This window comes from Falco naumanni, chromosome 4 (assembly GCF_017639655.2).
Source record: "Falco naumanni isolate bFalNau1 chromosome 4, bFalNau1.pat, whole genome shotgun sequence".
Taxonomy (NCBI): domain Eukaryota; kingdom Metazoa; phylum Chordata; class Aves; order Falconiformes; family Falconidae; genus Falco; species Falco naumanni.
The window spans coordinates 34,191,699-34,209,334 of record NC_054057.1 but is presented as its reverse complement, the minus strand read 5'-3'; positions in this window follow the sequence as shown (position 1 = coordinate 34,209,334).

Here is a 17,636-nt window from a genome sequence, read left to right as displayed (position 1 = left end):
AAATCAGATACTTCCAGTACTTTATTGAGGGGCTACTGAGTTCCTGGGAGAAGGCCAGTGTACTTACAGATCTGTTTATCACAGCAAATACATAAAATCAGAGTTGGCAAAGGCATAAATAACATGAGACCTTCAGTTCCCAATCTAGGCCACAGCAAATCTAAAATGAGATGCAAAAGCCTACTTAGAAACAGGTAACCTGAGGAAAAATGAGGTCACTTATGGAGCATGAATAAAAAGTCATATTAATTCATTCTTACAGTATCTAATAGCTATAGTTGTGGTGAAATTTATGACATCATATTTATGAAGCATCTTTGAAATTCTTGTGTGGAAGTAGAATATTTTGTTTAATCATAAAGTGGGGAGGTCTTGAGAATAAAGCTGGAATTTTTTTGTAAGGAAGTTTCAACAATTGCAACATACTCCCTCCAGTGGCATACAATCTGGACTCCATTCAACTGGCTGCATTTAGAATCTAGAACTGTTATTACTGATGGTGAACAAAACAGAAATAATAGATCTTGACTGGCAGGGACCATGATGATCTTGCATTTGTGACAGTTTTAGTTGGTTGGTTTTTTTGGGGTTTTTATTTGGTTTGTTTTTTGGGTTTTTTTTGCAGTTTTTTTTTTTTTTGTTTTGTTTAAATCTAAAGATATAGGAAAGGCATTTGCCTAGCAGTTACTCATTTTAGTCCTCCACGTGTGGAGTTCACTCATAAACTGTATGAAACAAACTGATATATAGGCATGTGATATTAAGTGCACTGGTTTTATTTTGCTACTGACCTGTAGATCATGCCCGGTTAATAATGTGGGCAGTAAGTAGCAACAAAGCTTGTGTGTCAATAAGACTTTATCAAGGAGATTCCTAAATGAACCTTCCATAACTTAAGAACAATTATGTCAACTTTTAGATGATGAGATTCAGTAAATTAACTGCAACCATTTGGAAATCAGGAGTAATAATCTCTATTGGGTATTGAACACAAATATTAGACTGTGTTGTTCTCAAGAGCTCACTGGTATTTTCCAGTACCATCCCATATTATGGGATGATAGTATCTCCTTTGCATATCAGAGGTTAATTTATTTGCCATCATTTCTTTAATCAAAACTATTACAGTGAGAAACATGTTATTAAGTAATATCTCCCTTTCCCAATGAACTATTATTTTCCTCAAACATTTCCTGTCATTGTTCTGCAAGTGTCAAGCAAGTTTCTACTTTTTTTCCTGGCAGACTATACTCTTACTGAATTTAGATCCCTGAAAGAAAGTTTTTTCTCATATTGAGGTAAAAGCATCTCTTTCATTTATTCATGGGACTCTTACAAAGTTTCTCTATTTAGATAATTTTGCTAATTGCACAGGTATTACCTGGTCTTTTCAGAACAGCTCTCATTTCCTCAGTCTCTATTGCAGTTAAACACTAGAAATAAATACAGTATTTTAGATGGAATCCCAATGATAAAGGGTCTCATCACCTTTCTCTGATGCAATTCGTCTACGTTCATAGTTACAATGGTCTCTCTCAGGTCTCAAACTGCAAAAAATTTCTTCTATTACTTCTTATAGAAATGGCAAGCCTTAATTATACTGCTTTCCAGTGTTCTTTCTCATTTACTCTTTGAGTTTTGAAGTAGCAGTCTTCAGATAACTTAGTAGCTGCTTTCCTACAACACTATTTTCTGTAACTCTACCTCTTTAGGCCCATTATTAATACACTTCTAACCTTACAGATATAAGAATCACCTGTGAACTTCATTAGCAAATTACTTACGCCTACTGCTGTGATGTCATGAAATGAAATAATTAATTGTTCTTTTCTGATTGATTTCTGGTTTGCCTCCTTCCCTGTTTGATGTGTTTTTTCTTACTCTGCTTTTTGTTTGAAGTAATTTTTCCTGTTTCAAATCACAGGTGAGTAGTGCTCCACACGAATGTGTTGTACACATAGGAGCAGATGAGGTATATGATTACATAGTTTACTAAACTTGAACTAATGAGATGATTGCATTAACTCATTGAGAAATACTAAGTAACAAGTGGTAGTGGTGCTTGCAATTAATCCTCAGGTAAAGATTTAAGTAATCCATAAAAAAATAAGTAAGTGCTTTATGCATAAGGCTGGGAACTGATGTAAGGAAAGTTGTTGCCTGTGTCTAAATATCACTAAAAGGCAAAGTGATTTGCTTGGTGGTAGAACAAATCAATAATAGAATTTCACACCATTGCTAGTAAATACACGCATTTCCATTTGTTCCCTGCTAGTTCTTCTATATTTCTAGGCAGCAGGCTCATATATAGTTCCCAGTCTGTAGGCTTATTCTGTTCCCTCCGCTTCTTCTTATTCTGCCCCAGCTATTATTTTTTTAAAAAAGGCTTTACATTGTGTTCCCTTTGCTACTCTTCTATGACTTAGAACATCTAATGGCTAGTTGCCAAAAGAAGGCAATTTCTTTCTATTATCATAATTTCCCCTTTCAGATTCTGTATTTGTAAATTTCCAGAACTTTTAGCTTATCCAGTTACCATACTTTACATTTACTGTCCACCCTTTCCCTAAGAGGTACTGATTTTTCATCTCCTAGTTTTAGATCTTTTCCATATTCTGTCTTTGTGGAAGAGGAATGTGGTCAGCTCAAAGACTTCTTTTTTTATGTTAGCTGTTTTCTTATATAAGATGTGTTCAGCCCATTATAGCATGCAAGCTGTAAATTCAGTATAGAACCTGTTCGATAATGCAAATTATAGATGGGTACATAGAACACCAATTAAATAAATGAATGCAAATGAATAATAAAATGACACATATAAATAAGCATAATTTTATATAAAACTTTAAACATCATGTTTATTTATTACTCTTTTCAATGATAAGTATGACATTATAATTTGTTTTTACATATAGAGAAGACAAGGAAGATAAGTTAAATAAGACTCTGAAAACTGGATGGTAAAAGAGCAGACATGAAAATAAAGACCCAGTAATCTGCTCTCAGACTTCAACCAATAGATGTTGCTGCCCCACAGCTAATTGCAAACAATGTATTTGAGCCAAGTACAGGCCACTAGAAGGTCTACATTTTAGCGTGACTGCTATAGTTTTGAAGAGATAAACGAAAGGGAGTTGCAAAGCTATCTAATTCTGAGACCAGAATTGTGACCAGAAGAAGGTTCAAGAATGTTTAGATCACACTTAAAGATGTTTGTCTGTACTATGATTTTATTTTTTTTAGGAGTCTTCAGTGTGCTTGATTCCATGCTTTCTCAAGGTAATCTGGCCCAAAACTCGGCCACTTTTTCACAAGCCATATGTTCTTACGCCCTTTCCCCAAGGGAATTTGCTCTTGAAGTCTCTCAGTTTCTTTCTCTTTCTCACTTCACTCTTGCTCCTGGAACTGGCATCTCTTGATGTTAGAAATGAAAGTAATAAAGCTATTTCTCCTTGCTCCCATTGTTGACCTGCTCTTGTACCCCTCAGGGTGGTATACCTCAATGCTTTCGAACTGCTAGTACTGAAAATCGCCATTGCAAACTGACTGATTATTTCCTTCCAAATCCTCTTGGACCAAAAAATTAAACAGGAGGTTATTTTATAGCATTCTTTTACATTTTTGAAGGTTGTTACCAGACTCAGCCATCAGCCATGTTTTTTTCTAGACTAAGCAGTCTCAGTTCTCATAGCATGTTTGACTGCATTCCTATGACTACTCTAAATCTTGCCTACCCTTTCAAGTGTGGAACCCCAAAGAAAACAGACTATTCTGGCTGATGTCTCACCAACAGCAAGCAAACCAGAATGTGAATAATTGTCTTCTGTTTATTTCTATATACCAGTAACAGTGTTGTAGGTAATACCAATACCATAGGTATTTTTCATTATTTATCACTGACTATGTTGGTTATGCTGGCTACAACTTGCTTATACAGTGATGCTGTCTAACCTGTAATTGCCCATTTTCTCTTTGTGCATTTGATTTTTTCTACCTAAGGGAGTACTTAAACTGGTAAATTGCAGTAAGATAGGGTACAACTTTACAGCACGCTAGCTTTTCTATGCCAGCTACCCCTGTGGATACCGCACTAATGTGGCTCTGTGCAACATGTGGAGCAGACGACATCACACAGAGCTATACTTACTGCTTAGCAAGAGTGTCAGCATGAAAAGTTAGTATGCAGCAGCAAGTGTACTGTAAATTCATGCTTTAGTTTGCTGTACTGACCTACCTGTGTAGACCAGCCCCAAGTGTAGTACTCTGAACTTGTCTCTATTGAATTTTCTGTTACAGATTTCAGACCATTCACCCTATTTATTGAGACGATTTTGGTATTCAGTAATGTATCTCCTCCTCTTATTCCTTTCAAAGTTACAACATCAGCTTTTCGTATTCTTTAATGATATTGTAAATCATTGCAAGATGGCACATGTGGGGTCTTAACATTGCCAGAATAACCAAGTCGGTATTTTTACAGTTACAGTTTTTGGATTAAAATCACAGAAGTTTAAAGAAATTATTAACTGGGGACTAAACAGAAGACTCACCAGATTATTCACCAGAAGAAATAACTTTAATGTGTTGAGGGAATGAGTTACTTTTGTGATTTATCTGCTTTTGGGAGGAAAGAAGGTCATAAACTTTAAACCTTAAGTAGATTTTTGTGTGCAAAGTCAAACCAGAAAAGTGTTTCTCTTGAAACTAGTGACAATTAAGATAGGCCTAATTCCTTCTTATATTAATGAGTGAAATAATTCTCCAGAGCAGGATGTCTGTAGTTACTTTGGGATTTATGCTGACAGTTCCTAATGGATTAGAAGTAGCCATTGCCTCTGGCCTGTTAGCACGCATGTGTCACAAATACAATCTTTGTCTGGATCAGAGGTTCCTGTTTGGTGAAATGGCTTTTTTATAACTCTAAGAGAGGATCCTACATTTTAGCGGGCACCACATGCCTAAGAGAAGCTATGCAAGGTTGTATTACATGTTATTACTATCTTCTCATCAAAACAAGGATTTAAATCTTTATAAATTTTATTTCATTTTCATCACCAATAAATCTTGTTAATTTAGTTTTAAACTGAATTTGATCCTTCTTTATAAAATTTTAGCTAATTGCTAAATATTCCAAAAAATATTTGAAAGACAAAACTCACCTACAAATATTTCTTACACTGCTTTCCTATTAGCTGTCAGCTCTCTGTTTACCTTTGGTTCCAATGTGGCTATCATCATGTGGAGTAGCTTCATGTGAAAACAAAGGTGCAGGTCTACTTGGTTACTTGCAGACAGAGACAGACTTTGCCAGTGCTCTGATCAGAATGGATATGAGGAGGAAGCCATACAGTTGCATTAACACACTCTCCTGATCCAATAAACCTCTGTGATGGTGTCGTGATTTAACACCAGCTGGCTATGAAGCCCCACGCAGCTGCTTGCTCACTCCCCCTCGATGGGACTGGGGAGAGAATTGGAAGAGTAAAAGTGATAATACTTGTACGTTGAGATAAAGATAGTTCCATAGGTAAAGCAAAACCCATGCACACAAGCAAAACAAAACAAGGAATTCCTGCACAGCAGGCAGGTGTTCAGCTGTCTCCAGGAGAGCAGGGCTCCATCATGCCTAACAGTTACAAATGCCATAACTCTGAACGTCCCTCACTTCCTTCTTCTTCCCCCAGTTTATACACTGAGCGTGCCGCTCTATGGTATGGAATATCCCTTTGGCCAGTTCGGGTCGGCTGTCCTGGCCCTGCTCCCTCCCAGCTTCTTGTGCACCTGCTCGCTGGCAGAGCATGGCAAACTTGGAAAGTCCTTGAATTGGAGCAAGCATTACTTAACAACAACAACTGGAAACATCAGTGTGTTATCAACATTATTCTCATACTAAATCCCAAACACATCATTGTGCTAGCTACTGAGAAAAAAATTAACCCCATCCCAGCTGAAATGACGACAGATGGATTTAAATGTGAGAATATCACTGATGTGATACAGTTGCACAGCTTTTGGGCTGAAGGGAGGTAAGTTCACAGGGGTAAGTGAAGTCAGTTCAAGCCTGGCTGTAAAGAAATATGTGAACGAATTTGTGGAGCCTGATCTGGAACAAAGGAAGTGATTTCATTTAACACTGGTTTTGTTTCTGCACATTGCTGGAAATAGAAATTTTCTGTTTCTTCTCCTGACCTGTTGTCTCCAAACCCTCAGTCTTATCTTTTTCTCTGAAACACATCTAACGACAACTGCAGTTTAAGTTGAATCAACCCTCAGTCCTTTCTTTCCTTCAAAGAACTGAACAAAGATTTCCCTTTTAAAATATACAGGGTTCATCCTCACCATTCCTATGAGAACCATTGGGTTACAACACATGCCTATAAAACAGAAGTGCATTCAGTTTTCTACTCTGTCAACATACCCATTGTAGCTGCATTTTCTAAGTCTAGTATTCCTCTTCTTTTCTCTTCTACGTGCTCTGAAAAAGCTGACCAAACTGAACACCTCCAGGGATTCAAGAACAGAAATGTCTCAAGCTTAGGCATATGTTATGTATTCAGATGTTCATTGTGGTCAGTACTTAAGCAGAGTGGGACCTTTCAAGTGTCCTGGAGTTTTATTGTTAAAAATCGTGAGAGGTGTAGATTTTACACCCTCTCCTGATAGACAACAGCTGAACAAAGGCAATTTTGGCCTTAAGACTTTTGAGTACAGGGGTCTGGTTACTCAAGATTACTGTTTGGCCAGTCATAAGCCAAGCAAGAATTTTGTGAAATTTTGGGTTCAGTGTCACAAGGACAAGCTTGATGGGTGATGGGCTTCAAGGTTCATTTGTCCTTCTGTGAACTTCCAACCTAAATAATTCTATAGTTCTATGATTCTACAGATTAATTAAACAGAAGAAAAACTATTTACATTGCAATAGAGGGCAGTGTCTCTCTCTCTCTCTGTTTACTTGTTCACTTATTAGTCAATACACTCAGAGTTGATTTGCAGTGTCTTTCACTATCAGAACCAAAATACCAATTATTCTCAGTTGCCTCACAAACTGACCAGCATAACTTGACCCATTTCCTGCAGAAATTCAGTCAGAAATGGGTCCTTCTGCTCTTCAATTATTTATATTTCTGTTTTCATTAGCCCTGTTAACCAACATAAGTAGAGGACAGTGTGGAACCTCGCCTTTCCAATGACTATGCTGCTGGAAAGAGACAACAACTGCCAAGCAGTTATTTTGTATTGTACCACATCAGATTTCGCATCCAGTCTCTTCTCACTCACGCTATTCCCTGCTGTTCAGGGAAGGAAGATAGGTCTGCCTCTTTTTCCTACCCATGGCTGTTTCTCCATGCCCTGTTTGAAGATCCTCACACTTCCCTCTGTCCCCTTCACCACTACTCTAGACAGTTACGTAAGGGCCTTTATTGCACATATTCCACTTGAAGAAAAGCCATTCTGCTGAGAGAAAACAACATTTCTTCATCTACAATTACAGGTCATTGTTTTGAAGTTTCTGAAAAGAGCTATTGAAGAACACTATTATTGCCACTCTTTTCTCTGTAAGTTTGAACTATCAAATGCCTTTAGTGTATTAAAAAATCATGTACAGACAATCTGAATCACAGAGTAGTTTGGAAGGTCTGTAGACTGAAAATCAGTTGCTGGTTATAAAAGATTTGACTGTAAACTCTGTCTGTCTGCCAATCATTTGAGGTAACCTAACTAGATATCATCTGCAAATGGGTACAGGATGTTTGAATTAAGAGCTGATATTTTCTTTTGTGTGTATTTTCAAATATGGAATGAGATATCATGCTCTAGCATTTCGCTGTTCATGTAAGTTACATTGCATCATTTTCACAGAGGTTGTAGTTACAAGGTCAAATTTATCGTCTGAGGGATTCAAGGGTTCTAAGTATTCACACTAGGTCTGGTTTTGGTCTGTATTTCCTGTTATTCTTTGCTTAAATAAAAACACTGACATGTTTCAAAGTACTCAGTTTTGGAGCAGTCTCAGATACATGTCTGACTGGTCATGTGATACCTAACGTCAAGCCTACTGAAATCTGTGACAAGATCCACATTGGAGTCACCGGATTTTCTGTCAGGATTTTGGTGAATACTACCACAACCCAAGGACATCACAGGCTCCATAATGATGCATAGCCTAACATTACTGAATTTTTCCAATGAGATGGACCGGATAGCCAAATCAGTCTTTCCTTTCTCTGTTGTTGAGAGGCAAGATCTAGTCAGCAGATATATTACTTTGTGGCTTGTCTTCGTCTTTAAAACTAAGCATCTCTTCATTCCACTTCTAAGGAACATAAAGAATGCAATATTCATACTGCAATAGAAACAGTCCTACAAAAGGTTCTGTCTCCCTTCAGACCATTGCAAAAAGAGGAATTAAACTATTGCTTTTCGACATTTGTGATGTGATTATTTAGTTATGTTACTTTTTATTACTTACTATTTGTGTATTGGGATCTGTGACCTCAGCCATTGTGCAGCCACAAACACAGACAGTCCCTGTCCCAAAAACTAGCTAAACTGAGACAGGAACTTGAAGGTGTGTATTATGGGTAACAAAAAGGAAGTTTAGGGAGGAAAAGGAGATACAGAAAAAATACCTAGTATCTCAAAACTATTTAAGTGCTGCTGCACCCTAGGGCTAGGACAAATGTGTATCTCATAAGTATGCTCTGAACTGGTTGTATCAAATAACTGATACCTAGTAGGCTTGTAAAATGAAAGCCTCAAGGACAAGCATAGGGTATACAGTAAGCAATACTCAAGAGAAGAGCAATAGAATAATTGTGAAAAAGAAATCCAGCATGAGAGCAACATAGAAAATTAGATAACAAAACTTGCTGTCCTATCCCAGTAGCTACAGAGATTTCTGTTCTGTGCTCCATTATATAGTTGTAGACACTTGGTTTTGAGTGTCTTTTTGTTCCCATATCTATTTTCTGTACCCCTTCACCTGACAGGTGTTCCTGTCCCAAGAGGAAGACACATCTGTCACTTTTTATTTTTCTGTGTAACTTAATTACTAAACGTCCAGATCTCATCCTGACTGGAAGCTGAACTTAATTTTGTTATAGCAAGGGACACTGCAGAGCACTGCTGCCCGTGTTCCAGATTCAGCCTGATTCTCTCTACCACACTATATGGCAATCTTCTGAAATCCTTTTCTGAGGTGCTTAGTCATATCTTTGCACCTGGCTAACATGGGGCTTCTTGCCACCAAAGACTCCTAAAGGCCACCTCAGGGTTGGATATTTGTCTTGTTGAGCACAACAGCACCTCAGGAATTGTCTAAATGGTCAGAGGTTGTCACTTGTACTTTGTGGGTATGTCTCGAGCTAGCTCAACAGCGTCAGTGAGCGAAAACCGACCTTGGGAGAGAGTCACAGTTATGCTTGTTGAAAGGAAGCCATGGGAGCAAGAAGAGAAACTTTAAGATACGGAGTAGTCTTCAGAGCTTGTGTCCTTGTAGATAAAGAGAGTTGCTAAGTTGCTGTGTCTGTAATAAAAAAAAAGCTAAGAGTGGAAAATTACTGAGCATAGTTACAGGTTGACATGTCAGCCCCCTGTAAAGGTATAGAAGACTTGCTTGATTTTAATAAAGTGTCTTGGAGGTGTCCTCGAGTGTCTTCATACCTTCGATCTGCTCCTGGAGTCCGTGCATCATACACCACAGTACTTGACCCTTCCCAGTGCTCTGAACTGGTCAGACTGGTTTATACCAAAGAAAAGATTATTACCAGAGATGCAGTCACATACAGGGCTGTCTAAATGGCTCTAGAGTCTCACCTGGCTTTGACTACTCTGGCTTGGAGCTGGCATGTAACAGTCACCACCTACCCATGGGAGAGTGACCATAAATCTTAAAAAGTTGACCTTAAGGATTTATGCACTTGAAGAACAGAACTTGCAACATTATCTTCCAGAGCTCCTTCTATCAACTTCCAGCAAGGTGTCATTGCCAGGTAAGATATTAAAAGGTCTAATTGCCTTAAATTCCATGGAATTGCATTTACCTTACAGCTAGTAAAAAATACTCTACTACATGAAAGGACTTATAGATTTATTTATTTTTTTTTTCAGATCAGATATCTGCTACCAGGCCGCTCTCTTTATTGACAGACAGAAGCTGCATGCATTGATAAGCAACTTCTGTATTGATGACCTGCTGGATATTGTGGTTCACTGACTACTGGAGGGAGTTATATTGGGGTAATTTGGCACATATCATGTAGAAAACACAGTAAACTGTTCACTCATGGTTTTGCTAGGGTTTTGTTTTGGTTTTTTTCTTCAGAGCAATGTAATTTTCTGAATTCATTCTACTTACACTAAACTTGCTGTCTATTATCCATTTTAGTCCTTGCGATTATCTGATTTTTTAGTACATTTTGTGGCAGAAACCATTACAAAGCCTGAAAACATTTCCATCATTTATGTATATCTGGACAACTTCAAGTGATTTTCATCTAATGCAAGCTTTCTCTTTCATAGCCCTAAAGAATATCTGATAGGCTTTTGACAACGTACTAATTTTAATGTGTGGTAGAAGAGCTGGTGTGAGTGAGCACACTGTCAGTTTTGTGAAAACATTCAGCACAGCCTGCATTTGGATCTGTATTTTTGAAACACAGAGCCTAAATACTCCATTTCTGTTTAAAATCATCTTTAGAAAACATATTTCAGTTCATTTCACACTGTGTTAATTGTGTAACACACTGTAACCATTACCTTTTACCAGCCACAGTTGCTCATCTAATGGGAAATGATGACTTTAACAAGGAATTATTAGATCTGTTTGATCTGAGAATGCACATGTGGACAATGGGGGCTGCTGGCTGGAACATGCACTATTTTCTCCCCCTATGAGTACATAATTGAATTACAAGTCTGATTTTAGGAAGAAAAAACATGTCAGTAAGCCTTATGTTTTGTAGCTGGCCCTGCTGAGTGGCGAATTTTATTTAACACCACTAAATAAATATGGGACATTTAGTGTTACCACAAGGCTAGTTTAAAATATGTCAGATTTTCTAAATGGAAAGCAGGTAGGCAAAACTGTTTTTACTGTAAGTTAGAAAAATTTTGGACTATTCTTTCATTAAATATTTTAAAACTTAAAAATTTGTTACTGGAGTTCAGCATCTGAGTTTTACTACAAACAGGAGGAACATATGCAAGTATTAGAAGGTAATGTTAGACACTAATGGGAAAACTTTTTTCAACAATGTTGCTTTAATAAGATGCTTCTGGTTTTGTTTGGGGAAGCGAGAGACTTACAGTCTTGCTGTGAGACAGATGTCTCATGGGAACATAAGCCCTGAATGTTCCATATTTAACTCCTCCATTGCCACCCACTCCTTACTAGTGGAATACTCATTATTTTTGTTCTAGAAATTGAGAAAGAGAAGTGAAATGCCACTCTAAAACTACTTGGGAACTTGAAGTCCAGCTTTCATAAGTCACTGAGAGACACAGGAGCTTTGGGATATCTGCTCTGTACTGCTGTGATCAGCAAAAGATAGCTCTCCCCTAATTGAAGTTTCTCCCATTCAGCAGCTATACCAATCTCAGCAGGCTTCTTATTCCAAGCAACCATCCAGTTCTGAGAGGGTAAATATACTTACTGGAGTGGACCTGAACTGATGTGACTACTCTACCTCTGGACCTGAGATAGTACCTCTGTGAAACAGCCCATCACAAGCTATAGCTGTAGCCCTAAGTCTCCTTGACAGTCATTTTCTAGGCCTTTCAAAATAATTCAGAGTCCCCAAACAACAGATTGGTGCTTAGATTCATCGTATTGGCGCTGCTGCTGGTTTCGCAGCTATAACTACAGCCTAGCCTCCCAGGTGTCCAATTCAGTTATGTGTATAGTCTCTTGCAACTGGCGGTTTCAAAGCAACCAAAGCAGTGCTGCAACTTTCCCTACTGATTAGCTGCTTGGAGCACTAGCTCCAGCCTTGAGGCCTTGAAGATGGACTATTACAGAAGCTGGGATCACCTCGTTTGTGAATGACATATAATTCACATAAAGTGCCTAACACTTTCTATCTTGTAAACTCTACAGCAGAAGGGCCAGATTATAGTCCCTAACAGCTGGAACATCTGCATAAACAACAGCCTAGTGGCACCAGCTGTGTCTGAAAGAGGTACTGTAAATGGGAAGAGAGATTGAGAAGCCTAATTTCATGTGAAAGCCACAGTGGGACAAGTTATCTGTCTCCTTGCTGTCAATTCCAGCTCCTTAGTTATTCCACTCCCTGTTCCCACTCTTCCCATGACCTCTATGTGGTGGATCCTGTATACCTATATAGCAGCTTAGTCAAATCTGTCTAGGACCACCGGGAGTGTTGTCGATCAGCTAAAAGACCCCTAAATCCTTCTAAAAATGGGGCCCAAAGACCTGTATAAAAGATTGTGCTGCCACAGATGAACATACCCTTAGGTCGCCCTGTCGATGTCTTTTGGGGTATGAGGCTGCCTGTGTCCTGCAACACATACTAGGCTTTCATGTCAATGCAGCTCGTAGAAGTGGTACTTAGCAGATGCAGACCTTGCAGCATCATGAAGTCCCAAGAGACCAAGTTACACCTGTGAGGTGGGAGGTAGCTGAACTTGGGCATTGCAGACCCACCAAAAGATGTTACTGCTGAACTGTGAGCCCAGTTACTTGTGACTCCTATTTTTTCATTCCCCTGGTTTCACAAACCAACATTTGCCAAAACTGGTCTTGAAAGCTCTTATATACTTCAGATACTTTCCAAAGGGAATGTGAGATATCCGAGTCACAGAATCAGAATCACCAAATGGTTAAGGTTGAAGGGAACTCCAGAAGCCATATTGTCCAACCCCGCTCAAGCAGGGTCACCTAGAGCAGGTTGTCCAGGACTAGGTCCAGATCCAGATGGCTTTTGAATATCTCCAAGGATGCAGATTACACAACCTCTCTGGGCAACCTGTGTCAGTGTTCCATCACCCTCACAGTAAAAGTGTTTCCTGACGTTCAGATGGAACATTCTGTGTTTCAGTTTGTGCCTATTGCATCTCTGTCACTGGGCACCACTGAAAAGAGCCTGGCTCCATCTTCTTCACAGTCTCCATTCACTATGCACTTTGACAGGATTCCTCCTGAGTCACCTTCAGGATCAATAGTCCCAGCTCTGCTCATGAGGGATGCTCCAGTCACTTAATCATCTCTGTGACCCTTCAGTGGACTGTCTTCAGCATGTTCATATGTTTCTTGTGCTGAGGAACCCAGAACTGGACTCAGTACTCCAAGTGTGGACTCACTGGTGCTGAACGGAGGGGAAAGATCACATCCCTTGACTTGCTGGCAGCACTCCTAATGAAGCCCAGGACATTAGTCTTCTTTGCTGCAAAATCAAAGGCACTTGTATTCTTATGAAAATGTAAATAAACATACACAAAATGCTTTTTTTTTTTCTTCCCACTCCTTGCCTAATCTTCCGAATCCAAATAATTAAGTATTTTTGTGCACAATTTTATTTTTTAATTTCAAACCAGCTGAACCAGGTCTTGTACACAGTGAAGAACTAGCAGAAATCATAAACTGTGCCAAACCTTAGACAGTACTACACTCTGGTGCACCTTTACATGTCAGGGTGGTTCCATTTACTTCAGTGGGACCAGCCTTGCATGGATAAGGCCTCCAGAGTACAAGAAATAATGCCATCCTCTCTCAGCCCTCTTTATCTAGACCTATGTGCAAATAATGACTAGCATGCCTTTCGACTTGCTAAATGATTACCTGTATCCTATTTAACCCCCAAAGTATTAGTGTTTGCAGCAGAACTTGACTTATTTCAGCAGACCTAAAATGTCTACACCTGTTCAATAGCAAACACTTTGGATTTTTAGTGCCCAAAGACATTTATGCAAAATGAAATCGATATAATTATAATCTATGTATCTCAACAGTTAAATGTCTCAAATTATATATTCTGATATCAGGTCCGATTTTCAGTAAGGTAAGGGTCTGACACCTGCCTTGTGACTGGTGTTGGAGGTTACTGATATTAACCCTTCATGAAATGCTGTACAGAAAGAAAGTACCTGACATTTCCATGTTCAGTAAAGGCAGCAGTTAGTGGAGCTGCCTCGTTGTTGTCTTTCAAGGCTGCTATGCTATCTTTTGAATATAAAGACAATATGAAGTCATTCTGAATACAGTAAGATATTTTATTTTCCGCTGAAACTTGTATTATTTTGATTCCTCTCCCACTCTCTGCATTGGCTTTGAGATTCACTGCCTCTTAGAATATGCTATCAGAAATGTCATTGCATTTCTGGGCAGCTTAATGGAAATATTTTTTGTAGCTTTGATTTTTCTTCATTACACTGTTATTTATTTAGCTTATATGATGGAACACCGATAAATTGGACTTTGCTCATATTCCATATCACATTGGTTTGAATTACAATACTCAAACCTCCCAGTAAGCAAAAGCAAAACTGGAGAGATTACATCTTTGATAAGATTGCAATCCCCTCTTGTAAGTAATATTAAAATTGACTCTCTGAATATAATCAAGAATTTGTCCGGTTATCTTTAATTGATCTCCCTAGAAAGATAGTACAGACTGCAAATGAAATTGCAGTACATTACAAATCAAAGCAATAATATAAAATCAGAGAGTAAAACAAAATGGCAATTTGTGCCTATCTTGGACCTTAAAAGTTATAACTTGTTTCTAACTGACTGGAGAGGTCACCTCCTATTTATGGAAAAAATTGAGACATTTAGGACAAGACAAAATGACATATTCAATGTCAAAATGTTGAAAAATGGTCTCCTTTGTGGGTGTTTTTAGGATTAATAAACCTACAAAGAAAACCTGGAACAAAAAGTAACATTTCTATTAGGCATTACTGGTCACAGTGGATTCAAGATATTTAAGTTTCATTGCCGCCTTTATTTGATATCATTCTGGTACTCTAATTTTAGCCTCCTGCTGCATTTTCTGCAAGGCAGTAGGCTGGACCTGCAGGCTTCAGCTATTTATAAAGTTTGAAATCCGTTAGACCAGTGGCTATAGGTAGGCGTTTTGGAAAGTCCCTTGAAGCCCCTTCTCTTATGAGTTATGTGCACAGTCCTGTATCTTTGCAGTCATCACCATGCTGGATGTGGTTCATGATACACAGTTCATTGTTGATCGCAGTGTGTGCTGATGGCTTTGGACAGATCTGGCCAGCTCTTAGCATTCTCAGTTTGTCACTTCTTACAGATTCAAGAGGATGTCTGGTCACTGGAGCACACCGGTTCCTGGGAGTCTGTCACATGCTGTCTCAGGATGCCCTTTTTACCTCTTCAGCCTACTGTTTTCCAGTTACTATTGCTTAATCTATACCCATAGATACCTATAGAAACTATTCATACACACTCACAGAGAAGGGGTGATACCTTTTTCATCACTAAATCTTGGCTACTTGGATAAGTTCATATGAGGAAGATGGTGAAGAGGTTTTCCTCTGCAGCCTGCCAAGAGATAACCAGGTTTATGAAATAACTTTCAACAGTACTGACACTTTCGGCAGATGTTGCTTATGCTATATCTCTCCAGAGAAGTTACTGACAGGTTGAAATATATATTTATAGGTAGTTCTAGCTGTATATTTATGTTAATATTCCTGTGACTCTGTTTTGGTAGGTCACTGTCTTGTAGGTTATGAAATTGTTTCTTCAGTTATTTTATGTCTTTGTCATGTGGTCTGTGTTGGTGTACATGTAGGTATATAAGAGCATAATGAATTATATGTAAACACTAATCTCTTTTATTAATAGTACATTTATAATGATTAAATGTCCTTTCTTACTGCAAATAAGTCAAAGTGCTTAAATGCTTTACATGGTATGCTTAATATCATTATTCATGATTTGTCCTACTTAAGCACTTAAACTCCCCCAGCCCTTGTCTCCTACTGTATTAGGTATTGGGCAAAGCATTAAATCAGCTGAATAAGAACTTCCTTCTTTTGCCCATATACTGTCAGTGTTTCTCCACGGAAATGAGAATACTGTGTTCAATGTATCTACAATTACAAGTGCAACACAACCACACAAATAGCTCAATATCGTATTCAATATTTCTGTTAGATACAGGATTAAAGGATCATTGTAAAACTCAGGATGGAAGGAGCCTTCTGCTCATGAAGATGATGCCTAATGATGAGCCAAGGATAAATGATATTCAAGGCTTCAGCCAGTTGGTTCTTGAAAATCGCTAAGGACAGAAACTGCCTAGCCTCTCTAGGCAAACTGTTCCATTGCTTAGCTGCCCTCATGGTGAGAAAGTTTTCCTTACATCTAGGCTGAACCTCTGTTATTTCAACCTATGTCTGCGTCATCTTTCCACCATGCACCTCTGTGAAGAGCCCTTCTTGATGCCCTCCTTGTAGTTTCTCGCATTCATGTTTCCCTCAAAGTCATCCCTTCTCCAGGCTGGACAAGTCCATTTACTGCTGTGACAGTAAGGTGCATTTTCATGAGTAGTTATGACATTCTTATACAGAATCACATAGAAAATACATTTTTTTATAGTATTTGATCAAAAAGTCAGTTTTTGTTGAGCCTGTGTATGCCTGGTTGTTGTGAACTTCATACTCACATTGAATGCAATGTGCTGAAAGGTCAAATACTTATTTTAATAGTTTTTTTTTGTAAAAAAAAAATGTTGAGGGAGGGAGAATTTTAGAACAGTGAGAATGGAGAGTTTTTTGTTTTACTGCTTCTTATGGTTATGAAAACCATGAAGTTACAGACAGTGGCAAAGCTCACAGCTATGATTACCATCCAGAAACAGCAAAGGGATCATTAGAAAATTGTTCTAAGTCATAGGAAAGAGGTGAAATCCATTAACAGCTATTACAGATCTATAAAGTCCCACTGTCTCTATGATGCAAAAAGTCTTTTTAGATGCAAGAGCTAGCATTTGCCACAGTTCCTCTATGAGGCTGCTCCAGGAGAATTTTGAGACAAATTGCAAACTACTTGAGCTGGACAGATTTCTTTCCAAATCTGTTCAGATTCTAATCTAAAATGATTATTCAGCAAAATGTAGTTATTCCTTTCTGATTCACTAAAAGATGAGCTAACACTGATTATCCAAATCAATTCGTAGTTCTTTCAAATATTATTTGAGACAAATTACTTGTCCAAAATAATTTTCACTCTGTGCAAAATACAGGGAAAACAATCTCTGCCTTGAAGAGGTCAGGATCATATCTAAGATGGGTCACAACGAATGCAATAGAGAAGTCAGGGAGAAGAAAAAAATTGAAAGAATAGGGGTGAAAAAGTTTAATACTTTCATAGCTTGTTGCACACGCACAGTGCTCAGTAGTTATAAATCATGTCGAAGCTTTGCCTTGTTTTATGTGCCTGGCTAGAAGGTTCATTTCATGTCAGTATGTAAACAAGCTGATGCAGGTAACAGTGCAACATGCCAATCAACATGTCCTGGATTTCAGCTGTGAGAAAGGTGTTTCCTTACATGCACAGTGCAGCTACAGTTGTTTTTCCATTTACTAGTTGATAAAGCATCTGACTAGAAGTTCTGCAAAGGTTCTGAGTGTTACCATCCAGTATA